Source organism: Pempheris klunzingeri, chromosome 20 (assembly GCF_042242105.1).
Source record: "Pempheris klunzingeri isolate RE-2024b chromosome 20, fPemKlu1.hap1, whole genome shotgun sequence".
In the NCBI taxonomy this organism is placed as follows: domain Eukaryota; kingdom Metazoa; phylum Chordata; class Actinopteri; order Acropomatiformes; family Pempheridae; genus Pempheris; species Pempheris klunzingeri.
The window spans coordinates 13,610,533-13,635,486 of record NC_092031.1 but is presented as its reverse complement, the minus strand read 5'-3'; the positions used below and the strand labels follow the sequence as shown (position 1 = coordinate 13,635,486).

At 43.8% G+C, this 24,954-nt stretch overlaps 1 protein-coding gene across 4 annotated transcripts in view; it reads right to left on the bottom strand.

The window, feature by feature from the left end:
* The window catches only part of raraa (retinoic acid receptor, alpha a), a 136,775-nt gene that overhangs the window by 108,004 nt on the left and 3,817 nt on the right, over positions 1-24,954 (bottom strand). Inside the window, exon 1 of one of the 4 annotated variants that reach the window (XM_070851337.1) lies at positions 11,260-11,323. The exons of 2 other annotated variants lie outside the window; for them this stretch is intronic. The gene's annotated coding sequence lies outside the window, so the exon portion shown is untranslated. Of the gene's footprint in view, positions 1-11,259; positions 11,324-24,954 lie in introns of those variants that run through there. One more of the 4 variants, XM_070851340.1, reaches the window with a different exon arrangement.

Below are 24,954 nucleotides of genomic sequence, written 5' to 3'. Positions count from 1 at the left end.
AGTGTATAAACTGTATGGTGAGGGGTTTTACAGCCTTAAAATATATATAATAATTGTAAAAAATAAAGCTGACTACTGCGGGTTATTTTTAGAACGTAACCCCCACAATAAACGAGGGACCACTGTACTGCCTTCGGTGTTCACCCACTGACTTTGTCAGTCAGTACCACTGATAACTTCAAATTTGTTGGAGTAAATTAATTCCTGGTGTTTATGATGAGCACTGGCAACAGAAAAAGCCCTGTTACTATTCATTCATCCTTTTATGCAGTGAAGCACGGGAAATATGTGTTCAAATACAACCATGCATAGGGAAATCAATACAAAAAACACTTTCTTGTTGTGCATGAAGCCCGTGCATATCCGACTGGTCAAGCATGAGCAGGTGAGTGTGTTTGCGGTCTGACCCACAGAGAAAGACAAATGGCTGTGGCAGGGGGCCATGCTTGACATTTAGGTTTCACGTGGTAATGGACGCTGACCCGTCGGGGTCAGGCCTGCCAGCGAGGCAGCAGAGGGGCTCATTCCTGCACACAGCACCATCGCTGTAACTAGACACTAGCAAAACAGTGGTGGACACACACACACACACACAATCACTCACTCACTCACGGAAAGGAAGACAGAGGGGCATCAGGCATCCCACAGGTTGGACCTCATAGGTCGATTACAGAGAAGAGACAGATGTTCGGTATGTGGTTTTGAGTTTCAGGAGTAGCATGTGCTGGCAAAGTTATAGCCAGGATACGTTTGTATGCGTTTCTGACTTTTCTATTCATATTTTCTATACCTATGTAGGTGCATAGTGATATATTCATATATCCATAGCAACAGCAGCTTCTCTATAGCACAGGGAAGGCAGAGCAGTGGTAGCTGCTATTGTTAAGAGAGCGCCCTGTGTTCACCCACAACTCTGCAACACTTGGCTACTTTATACTGTTTGTGACAGCTTTGTGGTAATAATGGAGCCCAGGCCCCTGCTAGTGCAAGTGGCATGCTCAGTCAAGTGAGACTTTGCCTAAGAGAGCACACACACACACACACAGACACATACGCACACACCAGGCTGCCTCCTTCACGCCTAATGAGACCACTGGGAGAGTGGAGAGCAGGAGGCAGGGAGAGGGAGATGAGTGGAGAGAGGATGGGAAATAAAGGAAGAGCAGGGTAAAAGGAGTGGAACAATGATAGCAAGAGGAAGGTAAGAAAAAGACAAATACAAAGAGAAAGTAAGAGAGGGTAGGAGACCAACTGCACCAACTTTCAAGGTTTCAGATTGGAGGAAGGGAGGGGGAGATGGTGGAGGGAGGAAAGGAGTGATGACCTGTATTGCTGCCAAAGAATCAAGAGGAAGATGGGGGGGTGTCAGAAAAAGAGGTATAGGAGTGTGTGAGAGAGAACAAGAAAGAGAGACGGAGTTGAGGTACACTTTTAGGCTTAGCAGCGGGTGGTTATGCAATGTACAAAACACAGGGGTGCATGGGGGGGGGGCAAACACATGGGGTGCATACATAACCAAATCTGACACCGTAATGCAACCAGAGACGATGAGCAGAGAGGAAAAAAAACAGGTAAAACAACACTAAAATATAAAGAGATCAGATGCTCCCTGGGGATGGAGCGAGGGAGAAGGAGTACATTGGGTACTCGGTTCACATCATCTTTTAGTAACAATGGAGGAGGAAGGTAATGACAGAGAAAAACAAGCTAACAAAAAAAATAAGAATATAAAGATAAAAATATGCACATGCCAAAACTGCTCTCCTTCTGCCTCTGGCACTATAGCATCATCTGCTCATCCAGGCACATTGCGGGGTGCGGACTGGGCCGTAAGTGAGTAAATAACATAAAGTCCAAAATGGGAAAAGGCTTAAATGTCCAGTGACAAGGTATACAGACAGACAGGCACAGCTGAGCCTTTGGTATTTCTTCCAGGGAGAGCAGGGCATGAATTATTAAAAGGCGCTTGGTCTAATACGGTGAAGATGAGTCACTTGGATCCATGCTCATCAGAGCAGACAACCACGCTTACTTGGACGACAGTGCTCGGGCCCCACAGCAGGTTACAATGTCAACAAGTGACATGTCTCCCATACCACTGCCATGAACATCACTGTGCGTATCTAGGGAAAAGAAACTGTGTGGATATTTGGATTCACTGCACACCTCTGTCTTTGCTCTGTGAACGCCACGCTCAACGGCAATGTCAAGCATAAAAAACTCATGCATTTAATGGACTTAAGCGTGGTGCTGATCACAGAAAGAGGAACTGCAAAAAAAGAGGAAAAAATGTGTTTCACACATTTTCTCTCAGCTGGTTTCTACTCATCAGCAGAGCCTCAGCTGACTTTGTAACCACAAGTTTATTGCATATGGAGATGGAGCGTGGGGCACAATTTTCTCCTTTTCCTGATGTCAGTATGGCACTAGGAAGGAACTCAAGCAACTCCAGTCTATACTTCACATGCAAAGTTAAATGCTGGAATGCTAGAGGCGTGCCGGAAATTCAGCCCCCTTTTCTTTTGGAGTAGGAACACCCACCTAAGTCCCAGTCCACAGTGAGTCCCAGTCACCCTGCCTATTGTGAACAGCCCCCAGTGCATTTTCTCATCAGCCCTCTGAAATCACACCAATCTGTGTCAAACATTAAGGGCTCTGAAAAACAGGAGACCATTTTTCCTGGTTTGTTTTCTCCTTCCTACTAGTGTACTAGTATAATCTACTCGTATTATGTAATGTTTGCAACTTAAACACTGGTCTGACATGAAAAATGCTTTCATCAACATCCAAGGTTGAGCTGTGAGTGTCTCATCAATACTGATGTGTGCCCATGCTTCCTATGGCAGCCAAACTGTACTGGAAGTGCCTGAGAGCCCAGTTCAACTAGCAGCTCTCTCCTAGGACCCAACAAAGCCAGACCAATGATGAGACAGAGAACAGGATGGAGGAGAGAAGGAGAGAACTTTTTTTTTTTGCTAGTATAGCAGTATGGCTGCAGGGCTACAGTCATTGCTTTACTTCTCTCTGCCTGCCTCCTCTTCTGGCAGTCCACATGCCACTGCTAATCCCTCATAGACCCAGAGGAAGGCTTCAGGATCATCCCCCTGTGTGAGCTGGGAAAGACAGGAAGCTGGTCGGCACATATTGTCTGCGAGAGATGCAGTGGATGTCTGCAACAAACTGTTCAGGAGGGCTCCATCTTTCCTCTGGGTGTGCACAAAAACGCAGTGCTGGTGGTGTTGCTGTTGGACAGTGACCTTGCTGACCAGCTAGACTGCTCCTGGAGCTCTCTGCCTCCAAAACAACACTCAATCCCTGCTTCCTTTGGCCCACATACAGCAGGCTGGGTGGTGGCGCTGTTCATAAAACAAAAATCAGCTTGAGAGGGAAAAGGTTTCTGACAGCAACAATATCTCCCACTCGGTGATAACAACTACAGAAGTGTCAACAATGTTGTGGCTTCAATTTCCCACTGCTGTCAGTTACATCTTAATGAAATTCAGTATTTGGAGTATTTGCTAATTTAAAGTTTTAAAGGTTTTGTTTGAATCTGGTTTTAATTGTTAAATTGATCAACAAAAGCGGCATGAATGGAGACTAACAATGAGATATTTCTGTTTTTCCCATTTTACAAAAATTGCATGAATGCAGCATAAACAGTGAACAAATCATCGATGTGGCAGCATCTCCTGTGGATGAGCTGCACAACACGCCTACATACAGGTATAACAGGACCACTCAATTTAAGAGCGAAAAGACGTTATAGTGGATAGTTCATAATTTATAATCTCAGCACATACAACACATTCTGCATTATATTCTGTCTGCGTTTATGGGCTTATAGTTGGATGAAGGGGATTGCCTCTAAATTGAAGTAGAGTGGAATGGCCAGATAGTATAACTGAACACATAATTGTTATTAACCAATACACCTCCAAGGTAATAATTCCCGGGAGGACATGTTTACCTTGGACAGCCAATTAAATCATAACATCCAAAAACACGGACGTGTGCAGTGATAAAGTATGACATTAGTGGCAAGCCTCGCTATTATGAAGACCACTGACAATAAAGCTCTCAATGCAGTTACAAGAATAATATGCTCCTTTATCATTCAATACGGCAATTCTCTACAACACGACTCTCAATGGCACTGTGCTCACTCCTGAGGGGCCGGCACGTGAGAAAGAATACTCAGGTGTTGAAATGTCTCTTTGCTACACTGAAAACAGTACATATGTGCAATTGCACCCTGGTGAAGTCACATACTGTAGACTGTAGGCTAGCATGGTGCAACGGACACAATATAAAGGCCACATCCTGAGCTAATCAGGCCAGCTCTGTACATATTATACACAACTGCTTTATCCTTCCTCTTTTTCCTTTTACTGCACATTTTCCATTGCAGGAAGGCCTCTATATCATTGTATATAATACATCAGCAAATATTGCCATTAATTTCTTCTCTCTTTCCCATTCTCTCTCCCTCTCCTCCGGGGTTCCCAGTGGCCATCCAGGGCACATGTGTTTTGGTTTACCTAGAGTGGAGCCCTATCTGAGCCCGGGCTGAGAGCAGACTGCGGGCTTTGTCTGTGGCACCATTAATCAACTGTCCTTTAACAAAAACAGAAAACCAGATGAGAGACAAAGGGAAGAGACGTGGGGGGTGGGCCCTTATTTAGGTAGCAAAATAGGCAGAGAGGGTAAGAAAGAAGGGAGAGAGACAAGAGAGAGAGAGAGAGAAAGAGGAGGGGGTGTTTGACCCAGATCCAGGCCTTCAATAAATCAAGCAGCAACAATAACAAGCAAAGTTTTCATGTGGCTTGACTGATTAATCAGGCTTTTTTTATTTTTGACATGGAGGGTGAGGGAGTCTGTTCTTCTTTTTCTGTCTTGTCTTTCTTGTGGGAGACTGCAGAGTGGCTGGGTCTTTGTATGTTAGATGTTAATGTCTTTATGCTGCAAGGTTTTAGACATGTAGGCTGGCGTCATTTGTGGTTTAATGAGAGTAAGGCCCTCACTTCAACAGGACTTTATATAGGAATCAGTGTCCACCTACATGGATATCGAAAATATGAACAGAAATGTCAGGAATTTCACCGGCGGTTCGCGGCTACATTCACGGGAAACGGGAAGGTTGTCAGGGAGGCATGGACACACACTTTCCTACTGACATACGAAGACATACACAGATGTATGAAGGTGCAGGCATGCAGACACAGGTTTCTATTCTGAAATTTAAACAAGCCCTGTTTTACACACATGCACACACCACATCTACACACCAAGCCACAGGATGTGAAGCAGTCCTCTGAGACTCTTTGCGAGGTGCCGATCGATGGGCATTGAGTGTGGACAAGGAGGCCTCAGGATCGATAGGGGGCCATTACAGAGATGTGCCTACTGGGACCCAGGAGAGGAGGTGTGGGGGGTGGATACATCTGGGCCCTTGATGCTGTCTTTTTTACCTCATTGGTGGGAGGTTTTACTCCACGTGAGTGCCAGAACACATATCCACACCACAGAAACACGGACATGTACGTGCATTAAGAAGGACCTTGCATACCGAGTTAAATGGAGAAGGTTGCGCCCTGTACATGCACTTGCACACGTACACACACACACACACACACACAAAAGCTAATGGCATCCCAGGAGACCTGCTGCCACACCAGGAGTGCTCATCCTTGTCTCCCTCTCTTAATCTCCCATTTTCAGTGTCCTTATCTACAGCTTACCTATGGGGGAAGATTCTCTCTATCTCACTCACTTTTGGTGCCATCTTCTCCTCTATTTCCAACAGTCTCTCTCTCTCATTGCCTTCCTCTTATTCAATGCAGCACCACCAGAACTGCCTGTTCTGTGCTCTGTCAGTGGACTCAGAGACTTTCTGTCACCCCCCTCTCATCCTCCGCTCCTCTGCTACTCACATAGAGAGCACTGACTGTTCTATTCTCCCTGTCACATAAACATAAATACTCACACAATCACACACACACACACACATATATAATTGGGGAAACGACAGTACTTTTACTTCCACAAAGAGTCTGGCAGTGACATAATCCCCCACCACTTTCAGTTTTACATGTTCTTGAGGTGTTTGCAATGATTTTGCATAAAGATTTACTCATGGAAAGGCGATGTAGGTGTAACTTGTAGGAAATTATTAGAACTTTAGCCAGTAATTTCCTGAATTTAGATTAGTGGGGTACACCTTCACTCACGAAAACCATGCAGGGGTCTGTTTGCTCGCAAAAAGCTATATCTACGATAAAAAATGAATTACCAAACATTCACACTCCAATATGTAAACGTAGAAAATAATATGTTTTATAACTATACCACAATCTTACAGGTGCTAAGCACATGAGAGTACACAAAGATGAGCCAGTCAGGCAGGCGACTGAAACCAACGAGGAAGACTGTAAATTGGCTCTTCCATCATCACTCCAGGGGAAAAAAATGAAACAGAGATTGACTATTGACCACATTTAGTCCTCTTAATAGGAACTGGAGGAGAAGGTTCTCCTCCTTCTACTCGTCATCGCCCTCTTTTCTGTGGCCCATCTCATCCAACAACCATTAAAGGATAGTTTAAAATAGTGCATTTGGATGATGTTGTGGAGACGAAGAACTATTAAAAGTCAGGCAAATGCCTTTACCAGTGCTTATGAAATTGCACTGAGGTGCCATGTCAGCTCCTGTAAGTGCTGTCCAACAAGCACTTTTGTGGTTGATCAAAATGAACACGCACACACACACACACACACACACGCACACACGCACACACACACACACACACACACACACACACACACACACACACACAGACACACACACACACACAGTCTGGGCTCAGCTAGCAGTCCCCACTGGTTTGGAAGGCTATAGCAGCAGGCTATAACGACTACAGCCTGGCCGGCCTGTTAGTAGTGGGCCCTCTGTTTCAGCAATCTGGGTTCTCTTTGCCTTTGGAGAGGGACCAGGTCAGACTGCACAATACACCACTGTGTTTGGAGAGTGAGAGAGAAAGAAGGAGAAAGGAACAGAACACTGCAAGCGTGTGAGTCTCTGTGTGCACACATTCGTATAAAATAGTATGCATAAGCATGCATGTGTGTTTGAGTATGTTTTGGTTGTGGGAATACTGCATGTGTATATTATGACTGTTGGGGCCACCACACCCTCTCTCTCTTCCGTACTGGATTGCAAGGCCTCCCTCCCATCTCCACAACCTCCATCGTTACATCATCATCGCTCCGGCTTTTTGCTACCTCAGCACAAACAACCGTTTTGGGACTCCAGGCAGAATTTAAATGGCGTTTCAAACCTCCAAGAGGTCAGTACACCAGAAGTAACACACATCACTGTCAGTGTGAAACAGTACAGCGAAGAGCAAACATGTAGCATATTGAACTGTGACGAGTACAAGGAAAACAGATTGCAGATACAGAGTGGGCCTGTGCCCCTTTAAGGAGTGCAGGCAGCACCTGTCTCTTTAAGATCTACTTCTCACAGCTTGTGGGTGCTGAGATGAGCGGGCTAGCCTGAGCGGAGCTCCGCTGTGCTGTGCATGTATGGTAACGGGGGGAACCGCGCCGCCCAGCCTGCCAGCCCACCACAGGGAATTTGTTTATGTTTCCTCGCTGCCAAGTTCCTGTCAGGAGGCGCCCCAAAGAGGAACTGCAGACTACTCAGTACTGTTAGCTACGCCCTCTCTCTGCATACAGTATCGGGTGGTGCTTTGTAGCAACACTTAAATCCAGGGAGGTCTCTTCATCAATTTCATCACTCACACACACTCCATTCTTCAAGCACTCACTCTTGTTGTTCTAAAGCCAGCTTTGAGAGAACCAAACTTCATGAAACAAGTTCTAACAGAAAGCTTCATTTATGACCCAAAACAGATTAACACCAATTTACTCAAACACAGTACATAAAAACAGCACAAAGGCATAGTTTCATTAAAGCAATGCTTTACAAGTGGCACTTTGTTATGCTGTGGATTATGGGTATTGTAAAAACTGAGCACCACCACATAAAAACACAGTAAACTGGATTGGTGTACTCATTGGTATGAAGTCAATCACTTGTGGTAAAAGATCTAAATCTAAATTACTCTGCAAAAGAGCAAAGGATCCTGACTTCCAATAAAACACACAAACATTTCCTCGAAGCATGACAAGAATACGATCCATTACCATCACTGAAACAATGACTGCATCACTTTCGCACATTAAAACCATGCCTCAGCCAGGCACACACATGCTATTTCTTGAGTCATCTAATACATATGAGTGGTCTCTCTGTCAAGCAAGGTCAGCAAGTGCGTTAGTCTGTGGCCACTCGCAAGTCTCTCTCTGAGCGAAAAAGAGGGAGTCGCTCGGTTGCAGTTATGTCAAGGACATAATCCGTGTGTCTTCATACCGTGGATGTGTGATGTCCAGCCAGTGTGTGTGGTAGGAGATAGAGAGATGTGCGTATGTGTGAGTGATTGGAGGAAGGAAAGGTCAGACAAGGCCAAAGGGGGGCGTGAGACCCAGGATGGCGAGACATAGGAGGAGATAGAGAGAGGAAAAAAGAGGAAGAACAAAAGATGGAAGCGTGGATGGAAAGATGTAGGCTGGGTTTAGGGGGACTGGGTGAAAGCAAAAACAGGAAGCCATTCATGTCAGCTTGGATGGCGGGACAGCGCCCACTCCCTGTCACGTGCTGGCACATTTCACTGCTCTTTGACTGTACTTCCAGAAACTCCCCATTTACGAACACAATGAAAAGTAAACCAAAAGCAAAAGAGTGGATAAATGCACAGGGGAAGCAAGCTGGCTGCATTTGTTTGAATGAGATTCATGCTGTCTTGTCCTTTTTTTCACTTCGGGTGGAGTGCATACTCACTCAGTTTTCATAACCGAAAACTTAAATCAATTGAGCACCAGGACTTGCAGCACACTTCTGCTATTCTGCTGATGGTGAGGAAGTAAGATGCCACACAATTATCTTGCTATTCAAATGCTTTACAATAAATGAGCTCAGCAGCACAAAATACCAACTGAGCTTGAAGTGGATTACTCAACCGTAAGTCTCCAAATTTGGGGGTCTGTGCAAACCTAACAAATCTAATTGGTTAATCAGAAGGTGGAAGCAATGGAAACCACCCATGTGCAACAAAATCACACCAAACACTACACTCAAATTCATCACAATGCAAGAGCGGAAAATGCCTAAGAGCAATTAGAGATTCAAAGAAACTGGCAGAGCCACACAAAGAAGGCAGTTCTAATCTAACATGGAGAAGTCTAAAAGAGGAGTACAAAAGCTGCATAATCATGGAGGCACAAAAAAGACCAAGTCTGGCTAAACAACAAAAGGTGTCGAGAGCTGATTATTCAGCTCTTCTAGCTTTAAAAGAGAATAACAAGAGCTATAACAGGGGCAAAACTGTGCATAAACAACACATTTCAACTTTCCTGAAGTTTCCATGTGTGGAGTGGAGAAGAAAAAACACAAAACTGAAAAAAAAAACACAGGAGTCTCATTCTAGACAGAGGGAGAGGCAGCGGGTTCTGTAGCCACCACCGACCTACCGCACACAGAGTGTGAATCATTAAAGGCATGTGTTCCACATCAACTGCCGGGGCTGCTTTCCAACCCATGTATAAGACTGGAACTAAATTATGACGAGTAATGGAGGGTTAAATACCACTTTATGTGGAGATGAAAACCCCAAACCTGCTAACTCAGAGATAGAGACTGAGAAAGAGAGCAAGAACAACTGGAAAATGACTGCATACAAGTACTGTATGTACCTTCTGCCAGTTTACAAAATAAAACAGCTTTGAATAAATGAAGCGGCTAATGGAACAATTACATGATTTCCAGAAAGTGTGATGTTTCATCATGAACAGATGAAGTGACTAAGGTTTTATGCCCTCTAAACAACTAACAGGAGAGCCAAACTGAATCAAAAACTGACCTACTTTAATTCCTACATGTTTTTCTGGCTGCCTGTGCCAGTTTCTAACCTCACAAAAGTGAACGCAACAGAGTGGGATAACTTTCCCCATGAAAACAAATCAAAAGGTGAGGAAAGACAAGGAACTCAGAGCTGCAGGCATATAAGATCAAAGTGCCAGCTTTAGTCTTGTCCATCACATCTTGTCCATGGTTGCTAAGAGTGAAATGTCTGCCAAGCCACTTGTCATACCCAGTTACCACACATGGATGTCCTCTGTGGGTGTGAATACATGTTTGTGCGCAAAAGCATTCATCCTCTCTGGTGTGGGCATCCAATGACGGAGGCGATTTGCAGAGGGAGTCTGCATTCTTCTTGGCTGGCATCTTATTGCACACACCACTCTATTTGCTTTTGCTTGGCCTTTATGGGGGAAGGTGTTCGTCTGAGGGAGGAGATCACCTTTCCCCTGGGCCAGGAAGGGATGGAAAGGACTGGACAGGATGGGACAAGACAAGACATGACAGGGCAGGACAGGAAAGGAAACCACAAGTTTGTGCATGCAGGAGAAGACCAAATGGCACAGGACAGGACAAACTAAGCCACATTCCCATGGACTGTGATTGGCTGAGAGGAATTTGCCAACCTTTTCAGCTCCGTCCTGCCAGTCATTATTGTGGCAACATTCTGTCAAAGCAACATGAAATAAAAGGAAAAGACTAAAATAAATAGTGCATTACTATTCTTTCTGCTACCACAATTTTTTGCAGCTGACACAAGGAAGATGAATCAAGCCCAATAAATCAGTATATATTCACAGAGTGATGGTCCAAATTCTTCAAGGCAGTTCCTAATGATGAATGGCTGTTTTTGTTTGGTCTTTGTCGCTTGAACATGACAGAGCAAATCTCCCTGCTGCCAGCTCCAACTCTGATGCAACAGACCCAGGATTAGACTTGATCCTACCACTGGCGGCATGCAGGCCACAAGACAGAGTGCCTCCTCTAAACAGTACAAACAGAGTGTGTCTGTGTATGTGTGTGAAAATTCCACAGGTTGAAAATCAGCTGTACATAAAACAGTGACCTTTGCCGTGAAACGCATAAGATATGACGGGGGAAAACAGACAAAGCTACTCATGAACTACACAGGCACTGCAGCAACAAAACCAATATGGCAGTCACATGACGAGGAACAATGCTATTGTATGGAGAGCAAAATGGTATTTGGTCCACAGACACAAGTATGGAGTGTGGGCAAGTCCAATTACCCAGAGTTGACAGGAGCGACAAATTCGGGCTTACCCCAAAAACGTCAATCTCCCTGTCCTTGGCCAAGGAAATCTCCCCTTGAATCGATTGCAGCTCCTAAGCTCTGAGAAGAGAGGAAGAAAGAGAGAGAAAGATATTTGAAACCAACAGCTTTGTGGTCCTTATCCACGTGCTGCAGACTCAGTGACTCCCTAGCCTCTCTGGCACAGAGCTGCTTCACTACAAGAACTCTTACACTCTTTTTCCTTCCTTCACTCTCATACTCCCTGTAATCTCTCCGCCCTTTTCCAAAAGATTGGACTTTCTCACTCACTACAATTGTGCCCCAGACATCATGTGAAAAGTGGAGTAAAACAGTGCTTTTGTGGTGTGTGAATTACCTAGGGCCTAGGCAGGCACAGTAGTGCTTATGGCCACAACTCAATTACAGCAATGTGAATCAGGTGGCGGCCTAGAAATCCCCTCAGCCTGATGCACAAATAGGGACACAGAGGCGCCTTCATTGCCAAGACAGAGACAAATATAAAGTGGTGTGTCATCTCTTCATAGAAAGACAGCTAAGCCTATGCTGTACAGATGAATGACTGCTGCAGACATGGATCTATTGACACTGGTTCAGAGCGAGTGTGTGAACAATGCCATTTTGTTTACCCATGTTGTTAATTAGGAGTATTTACCAATATGTCTAAACACAGATCTAAATTTAAAGAGCCACAGGGCACTTAGTATTTCTGATAAACGCCACATTTGTGCGTCAGAAAGCATGGAAAATGTTTTGTAGCAACTGTGCCAAAAACTCTTTGACGAAAATGACAGAATGGTGGTTTGCAAATGTTAAAAGGCACTTTGTTGGATTTCATGAAATCATGAGAAATGCCAAACAGCACAATCATGGTGAATAATATTTACTTAAATATATTGAATAATACTCAGAAGATGTGAATTCATCCTGTCTTTCTCTTTGAGGAGAAAACAGATCTCTTTTTAGCATATCCTGGCTACAGGATCTGTCCAGCTCCAGTAAAATGTAGACCTGTGGACCAGGCCAGGGATTTCCAAAAGCTCGTTAAAGAGAAAACAATAACATTTAAAACTGTAGTCTGTTTATTTCACGTCACTATGCACTTGTCACAGTGTTTCTGTATTCAAGAGAGCAGCAAGTTACATTAGGACAGAGCTTTCCTGACAGCCATGATAATGGTGGAACAAATGTTACATTGTATTGTGAGGTATGGTTGTCCTTCCTATTCATGAGCAGCCTCAAAAGGTTCTACAGATTTGAATGAACATCTTGTTGATAAAGTCAATAGACAACATTAAGTAGAAATTGAACATGACAAGATTCACAAATGTGTGTGGCTACTGTTCTTTTCACACTGGCATGAATGGCTCTTTATTACAGTGTCTCCAAGTGTGTGAGTGTGAATAACAGAACAGCAAATAAACATTGCTTCAATATGCTCTAATATTTCTGGATCATTCAAACTTTCTGTTTATTGCAGTTACGCACTAAAAGCCAATTCAGTGATTGTTTTGCCTTTAAATGGGATTTGAAATATGTATAATAATACTAATTTCAGAAATGAATTCTGGCTTTAAAACTATAAAACTATAAAACTATACCTCCATTCAGTCCACTCCATTGTGTCTCAACCTAATGTAGCATTTAGCTATAAGCTAACTAGCCTATGATATGATCTTGGTAATGAGATGCTGCTTATTGCTCCAGCAAACAACACTTTAATGTGTAAGACTCTGGCTCTGTGCTGCACCCTCTGGTATCTATTCCAACCTGACAAACAGCCAATCAGCTGACCTGTGCCCAGGCCCTGAATGCCTCCTCTGACTCCTCATTTCACGTCCTGTTTGTGGACTCGAATGGTGTCCGAATGGTGAGTTTTCAGTCCACTAAACCAAGAACAGCCTAATTTAGATAAAAGAACAGGTAGGATGAAATGAGGACAGAGTTTATGCACGTGTACCGTACGTGTGTGTGAGTATGTGCGTGTGTAAAAGTGTGTGTGGGTATGCATGTGTGAGCCTGGAGCCTATACACTGATGAGAGTGGACAGGAGTAGCCTAGGGTAATCACGTCATTATCCTTGCTGATGGGTGAAAGCAACTAACTGCAGACACACACCTTTCTCTCTCGCTCTCTCTCACACACACACACACACACACACAGAAGAAGAGGCCCTTACTGCTGGAGCCCTGCCAGACAAGTCCATCTGCTTTTAAAATGGAACCCAATTTACCGTACCTAGAAGGCCTCGATTGCTCAGGGACCCACAGTCTCACCAAGCGGAGAGCCTGAAACGATAAAACGGCAGGGTCACCCGATCCTTGACGTATGGCCTTGCATCAGCACCTGGGACTGGGATTTGGGTCGCTCGTGTGCTGATGGTTAAAAGGGTCTGATGGTAGGCGGCCCAACTCTCAAGTGAAATAACTGATCGGCTCTGGGACGTTCACTTGCTGGTTGTGACAGCAGCAGCTTAGTACCAATGTGTAAAAAACTGATTGCGGGTACGACCAGCAGTCTCCAAGTGCGAGGTTACTTGGGAATGGCAGCCCTGCGGCGAGAGTCATGAGCTCACATTGAAACAGACACAATGTGTTGTTTTAACTCGCTTGGCTCTATAAAATTCCACCGGCTGTGTGCGCGCACACACGCACTCACACAATATAAAGCCCTCTCCTTCAGGCTCTGACTCTCAGTGGTGGAAACCCCCTTCAGTCACACATAGATCACATAACCTCTCTTGACATCGGAGGACAGCACTCCCAATGGAAAGATGCAGATTCACACACGCTGAGTGCCGGCCAAGGCTCCAGACTGCCATTGTCCTTCAGAGTCATCCAAACAAAACAATGAAGAGGGTCACGCAAGGCCCCCTGTGGAATGGTAAATAACTGGAGAGAGCGAGAGGGAGAGTCAGAGAGGAAGCAGCAGAGAGTGAGATTCAGAGAGACAGAAACAGAGAGAGAACAACTGAGAGAGACTAACCCACTGACAAGGACAGCGTTATATGGAACACCAAGAGCAAAATATGGTTATCTGGGGGCAGGTGAATTCCACTAATGTTCAATCATTCAAGAAGAATATGACACTGCTTGAATGGAAAATATATCAGTTCCCTGATCCGTGTAAATTATCTCACCTCACGTATATGGAATTATAGTTACTATAACACATAATGAAAACACATTCATTCAACTTTGAGTTTAAACAAATATTTTTTGCTGTAAATGAATAACAGCAATTCCATACAGCGTGGTAGGCAGTAGTTATTTTATGTATACAATCATCTAGGTGAGTGTTACTTTAGTCCAAGTCATGCTCAAGCAGAAAAAGGGGGGAAAACCCAAACAATATCAAAGGCTTAGACTGTGTGATGTTAATCTTTCATTAGTGCTGAGTGACCCTTAATCATAAAACCATCTTTGTTGTCATTACTCATCTGGAATAAAATGCTACCCTGTTAATTCAGACTCAGGATGTTGACAATAGACGGTCTACAAAGCGCTTGGAAGGCACAGTCCCCCTCGCTATTGGTCTTTCATATGCTAATGAGGATACTGTTTTGGGTTTACTGGCCTGGTTGGAAATGATTTAGGGCGACACCGGTGCTCTGAGCCTTTATGTTTGGGCTGGCCGCGGGGGCTCATATATCACCCTGATCATTAATCAATTAGCGTCTCCTAGCCACCTGTCGGACACATCGGCGCACAAAACATTCCTGCCCTTGGGCAGTTGCTAGACGATGATCATCAGCAGCACCACTATTACCTTCCAACCCCCTCGACAGGGCCCCCCTCCCCCTCCTTTATGGTAATACCCTGATGGATTACATAATCACACCCAAACACTGCCCGCAACGAAGAGGGCCGCTCCTCTCCAAGAGAAGCAAATCTGAGTGGAAACTGCCATGGTGGGTTATTTTATGGGTCTCCCCTCCCAACTCAATTGAACTGCAAGTTTTTTAACACGCATTTGCCCTCTGCTGTCACAAACAGAAAAGACAGGGCAGAGAGGAATTGCTGCCGACCTTGAAGGAGAATCAATAAGCTGACGACTATTCAAAAGTGCTGAATGCACACCAACGCTGTGTCCTCCATTGTTTTAAATGCAACTGCCTCCAGTGGGGTATTGATGGTTGTTTAGTATTGATGACATGCCACACTAGCCAAATACACGCGAGACGGAAAGGTCTGAACTACCGGGTCTTGGTGACATTAGAGTAGGCTCAGAAAAGTTATTTTGTTTAGACAAGATGAACTTACTGCTGACTTGCACTAAGTCAACTAGAAACTAGGCCGCTGAAACAAACACGCAGCAGCTTTCTGACCAACTGTTCATTCATCACACATTCAGCTTCAATCACAAATGCTCACACATTTCTGTAAACTTCCAGTTCCTGAAAAACTGAACAAGAGAGAAAAAGGTTGATACATTGGTTGTTTGAAAACTTCATCAAGCTTTATGATCTCATGAAGCCACTTGAGACACGGTGCGGTGGGAGCAATGGCGATTGAAAAATTCCTCAAAGATTGCCGTTTAACAACTGCCCTCTGCCTAACCGCCACAAATACTGTTTTTCTGGAGATTTGTATGTAAATTTGAACTCTCATGCAAAGGCCCTCGCTGCCACTAGACAATCTCTTTTTTACAGCCTTGCTTCACTGACAATACCCAACTCCCACCACCCTCCCATCCAACCCCCAAAACCCTTCACATTTTGCACACTTTTTTGTTATTTGGAACTAATTCTTAAAAGCAGCTGAAGAGATAAGTGGCACTAAAATTAGAGCCTAATCCGCCAACCCTCAATATGGGGACATGGAGAAAGTAGATTTGTCAAGCCTTGATTTAGCAGTATTCTTTCATTATAAAAGTAGGACTCTTCACGCAGCTTAGCAATACGAAATGGCTCAATCAGTCTCATGTGGAACATGAGGAAGGGGGAGGAAGAGGATGGTGTAAAGGCCTATCTGTGAACCCAGAAAACTTGGCATCAGCCATTATTTTGTTGCCAGCAGTGTTTTTCATACCTGTGCTGCACTCTTCAACTCTGAGGGTTCCCCCTTGAAAATGGCTTTTGCGTTCCACTTCTAAAGGCTCCAAAAAGAAGAGCTGTTTCACAGGGGGACTGTAGAAAATCTGGGCCACTGTGTTGGGTGTGTAAAGCGTGTAACACTGGGCTGGGCACTGGAGACAGAGTTTTTTCTTTCTTTCTTTTTTGTCTTTTAAATCCAACCAGCTCAGGCACGGAGCCAGCAACCAACATTATCAGGTGGATTTTCAAAAATACAAAAGCTCCTCAGCAATTCTTCACACTGCCAGTGGAAAAAAAAGCTAAACAGAAAGCCCTGCATAGATAGTGTGTGTGTGTACACATTTATAGGCCCCTGCCCTTTGTATTTCAACTAAATTCATTTCTTCTAGAAGATTATTTCCTTGATAATCTCACACTTTCCTCTGTTAACTTATCTCTTCACAGTAAGGTCCTAAAAACTGGCTGTGATATTAGAAGTGCAAAGGTCAAAACTAAAGCTGCGAGCATGAGGAGGAAAGCATATCTGTTCCGGCACACTGTATCTAATCACATTCACAACATAAATGTATTTCAGAGGCCACAAGGCCGAATAACATTTTATTTAAAAGATAAATCTGGAGGGGAAAAAATCTCACACTTGACTGCAAACAAGGGAAGTGCATAGTTGCTTTGCCTGATATCTGTTGGTGGACAAGTAGTGTTGGAGAGAAAAACTATTCCCTGAGAGAGATAAAGACTATCCACAGGGAACCGAGGCAGAGAGAAGACAGCGGCAAGGAGGAGGGTGATGGGCAACAGGGCAGAGGCTTGACCTCTCGGGGTCAATAGGTGATTAGTAACATTTATCATACCTACACAAGCTGCTAAACGAGAAGCCAGGCAGCTTCTCTCCAAAGAATTCAGCCACATTGCGATGTCAAAGTCCAAGTGAAGGCTGGGCCCACTAGTGGCAACCAGATGCCCTGTGTTTATGACAGAGACAAATATTGGAATTCCTAAGTGGAAAAACATGCCATGCTGGCAAATAGCAGCAGCAGTGAAACGTTACATCATTTGGACGATTTAATGAGCACAGCCTGGTTCAGATAAGACGTTTAAATACCTGCCAATGCCTATATAAAAGTGTGTATTTCATGCTTCATGAGAGTGGCTCTAAAATAAGTTTCATTTGATAGGAAAACAATGGTCGGAGGTTGCAGGGGCTGCGGTTGTGGTTGAGGGGGAGGCGAGCAGCGCTGTCTAATTCCTGATGAAAGCCATGCAAGGTATCTGAACACAGGGAATCCATGGAGCCGCAGCTCAGCCACACTGACATTCACATGGTGGAAATGACAAAGAAGCAATTGAGAGCATAGACCAGATTTGGCACAGATATATCAGAGAACGCCCCACCCCCAGGGGACTGCCCGACAGTGCCTCTCTGAAGAAGCACGGCAGCTTTGCACTGTTTTGATGCTCTGGACAAGTGGACCACAGCTCGAGTGGGTATCCTGGGCTAGAGGCCAACTGAGAATGAAAACGCGCGGTTGTGAGGAGGACAATTAGGACACACTCACGCAACAGACATCCATCAACGGGGAGATGACAGTTAATTTCAGAAATAAAACAAACATAGCCTTCTTGTTAGCCATTTCATAACTTGTGCATGGGCAGAAAATACACAATGATTCTACTAGAAGTGAAATGCACAAACAAAACACAAATTAGAGATGGTATGCCATTTACATATCCCACACCTCCAACGCGGTTTTCAGTTGCAAACACGAGCTTCCAAGACTCTCTTTCTCCAAATCACGCAAAGCACTCAAGCGTTCAGACAGTTTAACTGCAGTGAAAAGCAATTTATTTGTACAGAAGGTGTCCGAATCACCACATTTTTACAACTATCTGAAATAGAATCTGACAATGAGGCCTCTTTACGCAGCTTAAGAGGAGCTGCTGCCCTGGCAGTCCACACTGCTGTAGGGAACACTAAAACAAAGACACACAAGACTGTACAGCAACAAACAAAAAAAATACATATCATTGTATTTGATATCTAAATTCAGATGTAAGCACATTTGAACACATCAGCTTTCAAAGATTTGCATCTAAAACAATTTTACCCATCCTTCAATGACTTGATAGTGCTCAGATGATGAAACAACGCACATCTGTTTTCAATTTGTCACTCAAAAAGCAAATGACCAACAATAACGCTACGAGCTGAACAAAGAAAACATTAAGTAGGCATTTTATTATCACTACTGTAACTCTATTTGTTTGTTAAACGGAGATATAACTGATTAAAACTGAGCCAAACACACTGATACTTAAGGAACTCCTGAACTGGGCTAAGCCAAAAGGGAAGAGTGCAGCCTTTTCACATGTGCATAGGTGTAACAATAGGCAGAGGTCCAAATGCTCTGCAAACTCTTTTCTCCTCATTTTTCACATTCTTACTTCCACCACTGTCCGTGTTCGCGGCTGAAACACATCAGCCGCCTCCGTGCTGGGAGCAATTCGTGGACAGCGTGGATTCACAGAGGAGACAGGAGAGAGCACAAAGGTCTGAACAGAATTCTTTCACAGACAACATTTTAAACTGTGGTAGCAGGAAAAGCCCTGGTGTTACTAATAACATTATAACAATGGCGCAGTTCAATTTAAGTGTCACAGTAAGCCATCTCAGTGAGCCATAATGCACAATACCCGACTCCGGGACTGGTAAAACTAAAATGGGATGCAGCCATTTTTTATGTTATTAACTACACCTGTGCTTTTGTGATATGCAATGATAGCTCATTACACCGCTACTCCACATTTGCAGTGGCACAGCTGGTTTTCAACAGACACCAGGGGCAAAATCTAATGTTCTGTAGCTTCTTCATTGACCTCACACACCAATGATTAATCCCACTTTATAAATATGTTGCTGGGCTCTGATGAAAGCGTCACTGTAAATATTACATGCTTGTTAGGGCCTTTAAAGGATGAGTTTGTATATGCCTTCTACAGAAAAAGAACCTCAGCTGTCTTTAATATCTCTGTTCATGGGGATGAATAATGCCATCTTTGAGTCAAGTCATCAATCATCCCTTGATTGTGGCAGAAATCCCTCTGTTGACATAGTAGGCCAGAGTTTGCAACAGGGACCCAGTTTCTAGGCCTGAACCACATGAAAAAACAATCAAGTCGCAATTATTTAGACCAATATTGTGATTCAGTGACTTAACCTTTTGATAAAATCTGAAAAAAAGAACAACAAAGCCCTGCAGAACAGGCCCAGTGAGAACATTAATGCATGAAAAATAAATATGAATCTCACTGATCTGCAGTCAGTTTCAGTAAGAAATCACACAAACTAAAGTGTCGAAAAAGAACAACCCCTCCCTCCCCAAACACACCAGAGACCCGGTGTGAACACTGATTCAAATATCATAAAATAAATATGAATCTTACTCATCTCCAGTCAGTTAGATTACTGGAACAAATCACACAAACCAAAGTGCGCACTGACTACCTCTACCGCTCTACCGAAAATATTTAGACATCTCAAGGCGTTGTTGTAAGAATGTAATGTGTAAACCGAGGGCCTTTGGATCTTACGCTATGAACCCTGCTATCGCCTGGGTAAATCTGCTCTTTTGAATCTTGTTCATAAGGAGTTATGCTCTTGAACATTTTGGTCAGCGATCCCTGCCGGGTGGTTGTCGGCCTACTTGACACACTGGCTTTTAGCCCTTGTGATGCCTTTTTAAATGCCGTAACAGATTTGTAGTGTTGCCCTGTACGGGAGTGACAGTAGCAGGGAAAGCTCTGCACAATACCTGACTCAAGTGGGTCCTTGTCTAAATCCAAAAAACATTTTTTTTTATTTTTGTTGTTGCTTTTGCCGTTTTGCCAAATTTTCATTCTATTACATCACGATGTGTGTTTGAATTTGATTAATTGTTCAGCCCCCCTAGCAACTAGAAATGTATCTGAAGGAAGCACAAACCACTCAAGATAAGCTTCCTTCTGTTCTTTAACAAGTATTTAATACTCTTGATCGTGTGGGTCTGGTTTTTTTGGTTTAGTTTTTTTTAATCAACAAGCACAACAACAACCTCTTGCCCCCCTCCCCACTCTATGGATATTATTTAAAACTAACAAAGAAACTAATATCTGTGAGTAAATTCATTACTCATTTCATTTTAATCAATATTACACTAATAGGTTTCACAGTTATAGGTGCATTGATGCAGAGGTTTTCCAACAGGATGTCCACATGTAGCCTCATCCATTTTGTCTTTGATTTTTTTGTTGCAATAAAAATCATAGGTGTGTCCCAGGCTGATCTGCAGGACGGGGATTGAGGCCATCAAGGCATTTTTTAATGGATTATATAAAACTCAATCTCTTTCCGATCCTGTGTTTATCATAATCCATTGCACTCCTTTAAACACTAGAATATAACGATGTGACACTATCGGCTTTTTTTTGCTGGTGAAAGTTATAGGAGTGTGATATGATATGATGGAAGCTGTTCTTCAACACACGGAATTACACTGCAAGCGAGTGAATTGTAAGGCAGTAAGGACAAATAAAGGATACTACTTAATTAATATTTCCAAACAGCATTGACAAACAAAGCTTTTGCCTGTTTTTGCAAGCACCTCTGAAGTTCTGAATTTGAACTTCAATCTCTGGTTCAAGTTCCTGTCATAAGAAATACACTTTTTTCCTCCATGGTTACCAAACAAACTCTCAACTGGGAAAGCAGTGATGCAGTCTGTGTTGTCTTAAAGCCAAGTGATTCAGCATATCTTATTATGTTGGAAATTACAAAAAAGAATCAGATAATAAATATCAAATGACACCTTAGTTCAAACATCCCTGTGGACAAAAAGCAGCCAGATTGTGCATTGGCAGTGGGCACCAAGTTGAGAAGGCAGTGACCAAGAAAACTAGGAGTGGTTGATGTGTACAAATGAGAGGTTCTGCAGAAATCACCCTGGAACACGGAGCAGAGCGGCGCTGAGAAGCCTCCTGGAACACAGTCAACACATTTCACACACGCAGGGCCTGGAAACAACACGCTTGGGGCTTCCACCTTCATTTAGATGAAAATGGACCTCCTCGAGAGGAAATAAAGCCATTTTTAACTCCCCCCCCTCGCTACGAGACGGCCTCCCGTAATGTGCCCAGTCAATGGACTGTGGGTTTATTCAACTGCAGGCAGCCCACAGCACAGCCATAAATAATGTAGGGCAGCTCACATGAAACCCTAATCACCATTGTGCTGTCACCCAACAGAGAAGATTGCTTGTTTAATTTACTGCGCCGCATCTGTCTCAGTTCTGCCCAATTTAGTTTCACAATTTCAATGGGCGAGTACTCCAGGTATTTATCAATATGCTTTTCAACCAATGCCGTGAATCAATAAGACTGCTATGTTCACGTATCTAAGTCTGTGTGAGCATGAGTGTGTGTGTGTGTGTGTGTGTGTGTGTGTGTGTTTGTGGGCGCACGTGTGCGCATTTGCTTTGGGTGATGGTGTGTACATGTGCCATGAAGAACAAACAAGAAAGCTGCAGCTTGTGAACAACAAAGGCTGGCTGAGAAGAAACCATCAACACTCAATAACCAGAGCACATTATTGGCCATCTACAACGTACTTCATTACATTACTGTTCCATTAGCATGCAGACATTTGCATATTCCAGTCACCTCTTTACAGAGGCTGTTGATCATAAATGGCAGCCATATGCTGCCTGGTGCGCCATGTTACAGAATTATTACTGCGACACAAAAAGGCAAGAAAAATGGAAATTATGTTGACACGAAATGAAGTACAGAACCAATCAAAGGATCCACCGTTATTGATAGTCTCTCACAGTCTCACTGTCTGAATGAGTATCATTTACATCAACGACTTGTGCCTTCTCGCAGACAAACATCTGCGGGCTGAGGCCTAGTTTGCTGGGTGCATTTCACAGATACTTTCCTTACAAATAGATGCAGGGTCCCTGCAGATTATTTATGTCTAAATTACCGGCACAACAAACTTTTATTTAGTTTTTATAGGAAAAAGACATGGAAGATTAATTAGTGCTGTATAAACCTTCACAAAAGTAAATGTAATTGGCCTGTAATCACCTTCTACTGCCCTGTTTTGGGGTTATTTTTGGCTTGTTTTCCGCTCCTCCTGCTGCAAAAACAAGAGTCCTGTCAGGCTTTGAACAGCAACATTTCAACATGACAATGATTGGGTGCGATGGCTCTTCTGCTCAGTGACGACAGCCCATGGAGATAGAACAGGGAGCAGCGGCTCACTAGCTACACAGACTTAGCAGGCACAAGCCAAGGCAGCATAGCAGCATGATAACGATGCTATGAGCTGAGCCACTCATGACCAACTAGCTGTTCGAGCTAGCAGCAGCAAGAGTGGTATCATCTTTGTTCAGGGCCATTATCTCTCCAGCGTTGTGTTCACTTCACACTGATAAATGTGGCCCAGCAACTCGAGCTAATGTGCAGGCAGCTGCAACCCTAGCAGCTGGGTAATACACTGTCAACTGCCACATACACCCACACAGAAGGCACAATAGAGAGGATTTGTTCCAGTGAAATCAGTGTTAAGATGTTTTGGTTTGTGTAATGCTTTCAAAGTGAACATGGCTGCTGCACAGGGCACTCATGTGTAATGGGAATGACACAGGAGCTGCCAAGTGTCTTAATTAGTCCAACTGATAAGTAATATTTTGAGCTCTTCTCTGTTTTGAATTGTTGGTCAGAACAAAACAAGACATTTGAAGACATCACCTCGGACTCTGGGATGCTGTGATGGGCATTTTCAGTAATTTAATTATTTATTTTTTCAGTAATTTTGATAAACTAAACAAATATTAGACTAATTGGAAAAATAATGAGCGGATTCATATACATATAATAAAAAAATAAAAAAAAGATTAAGACTAAAATTGTACCAATGTCAACAAAATGAATATGAAAGTGGAAGGTCCTGTTTGTTTGACAACCAACCAAAAATCACTACTATGTCATAACTGACTGCAGACACACACTTGGCACAGGGCCGTGCTGGTATTATCAAGGAGCACTTAAGGACAGATTGGCTGGGCAGACATCTGTGTAAGTGACACCGGCTATCTGGCAAGCTGTCTGAGTCATGGCAGCAGAGGGTTAACTTGGCAGCTCAGCTGTACAGTGCAGCTCTAAAAGGAATATTAACGGCATGTCCCTCAGTGCAGACTGAGAGAGAGCAACAGGAAAAAGGAGGACGGACAGAGAAGGAGGGATGGAGAAAAGGCAAGCAGCAAAAAAGGGGGTGGGTGTGCGAATCCAATTTCCAGTGACAGTGCGCTCAGGATCACTGTTTCAGTGAAAGAACATATCATCTGTCAAAGTTAATGGCAGTGTCCTGGGGAAAATGAAGGAAAATAGAATGACCGGTCATTAAGAAGGTGGGGGATGGGGGTGTGTTGAAGCCACCGGTCTGCAGCACCGTCTCCCCGGGAAAATAAATACATACACAAGCCATTATTTGTGCATTTATGAGGTGGCAGTGCAGCCACGATCAAAGTTCTCATGCTACAGAGGTAATGTTAGCGCAGATGGCTGAAGAGGAATCTCTGGGCACCACAGAGCTATCGCTGGGAGTGACGAGGTCGGCCTGGCTGCCTGGTGGGATGGCTGGCAGCCTCTCTAACAGGCTCGGCCAGTCTGTCTCTCACTCTGAGCTGTGGATGTACTCAGTGGAAGCAATTGATACCATTGTTTTATGGAGAGGAGGGTGGAGGGGGATTAAGAACCAACAATAGGTCTCTTTCACTCGAAATGTCAGCCGTCACGCTGGGGGACTGTCCGACTGGGCAGAGACACTTTCGTAAAAAGCCAAGGTACAAAATGAGTGTGGAAAATAGTATGAAACCCTGTGACGAGGGCAATGAAAGAGTGTGACATAGGCCAAAACATTCTCATGCCAAATGGTCGAAATGCAATTTCAAACATGGGACAACGGGCCATGGGAAACTTTACAAGGCAGATCATGTGAGACCATGTCAAACAGAAACACAAGGATTTTAATTTAGTATTGTTTTGTGGGTGTCTTGAGGATCTGTTTATCTAAAAATAAAAGGCAGCACAGCTCGGCAGACAAATATATCAATGATTTCAAGGTCTACCACAACAATCTGTAGCTTGAAACACATTCCAAATCAATAACCAGGATAATAGGTTATATGGGTCTTTAGCTTAGCCTCATTAGGAAAAAAGGAGACAAACGTGGCCTGATTCTTCAGGCAAATTAACATAGTGAGGTACTTAAAATATCACCGATGATCCATTCTGGGACGTTTTATCATGAGACTATACAACAGAGAGATACAAAGTTCTCTCTCTGAGTGCTTTGATAACCCCACTGGCCTTGGACCTCTTTGAAAATCTCACTCTGAGGGTTTGAGGTGAATATAAAGAGCAAGTTGAAGTGGGGTACCCTGCCGCTTTAAGGCTGGGATGAAACCAAGTTATTCTACCACTCTGACCTAATTGGTCTCTCGCTTTCCTGACATGAACACTGGGAGCTGTGCACTCTGACACGTAAAGATTATTTAATACCATCAAAGCCATAAAAAGGGGAATAAAGGGAGGCGGCGTGAAACAGAGGGGGGGTGTTTAACCCTTACGAGGC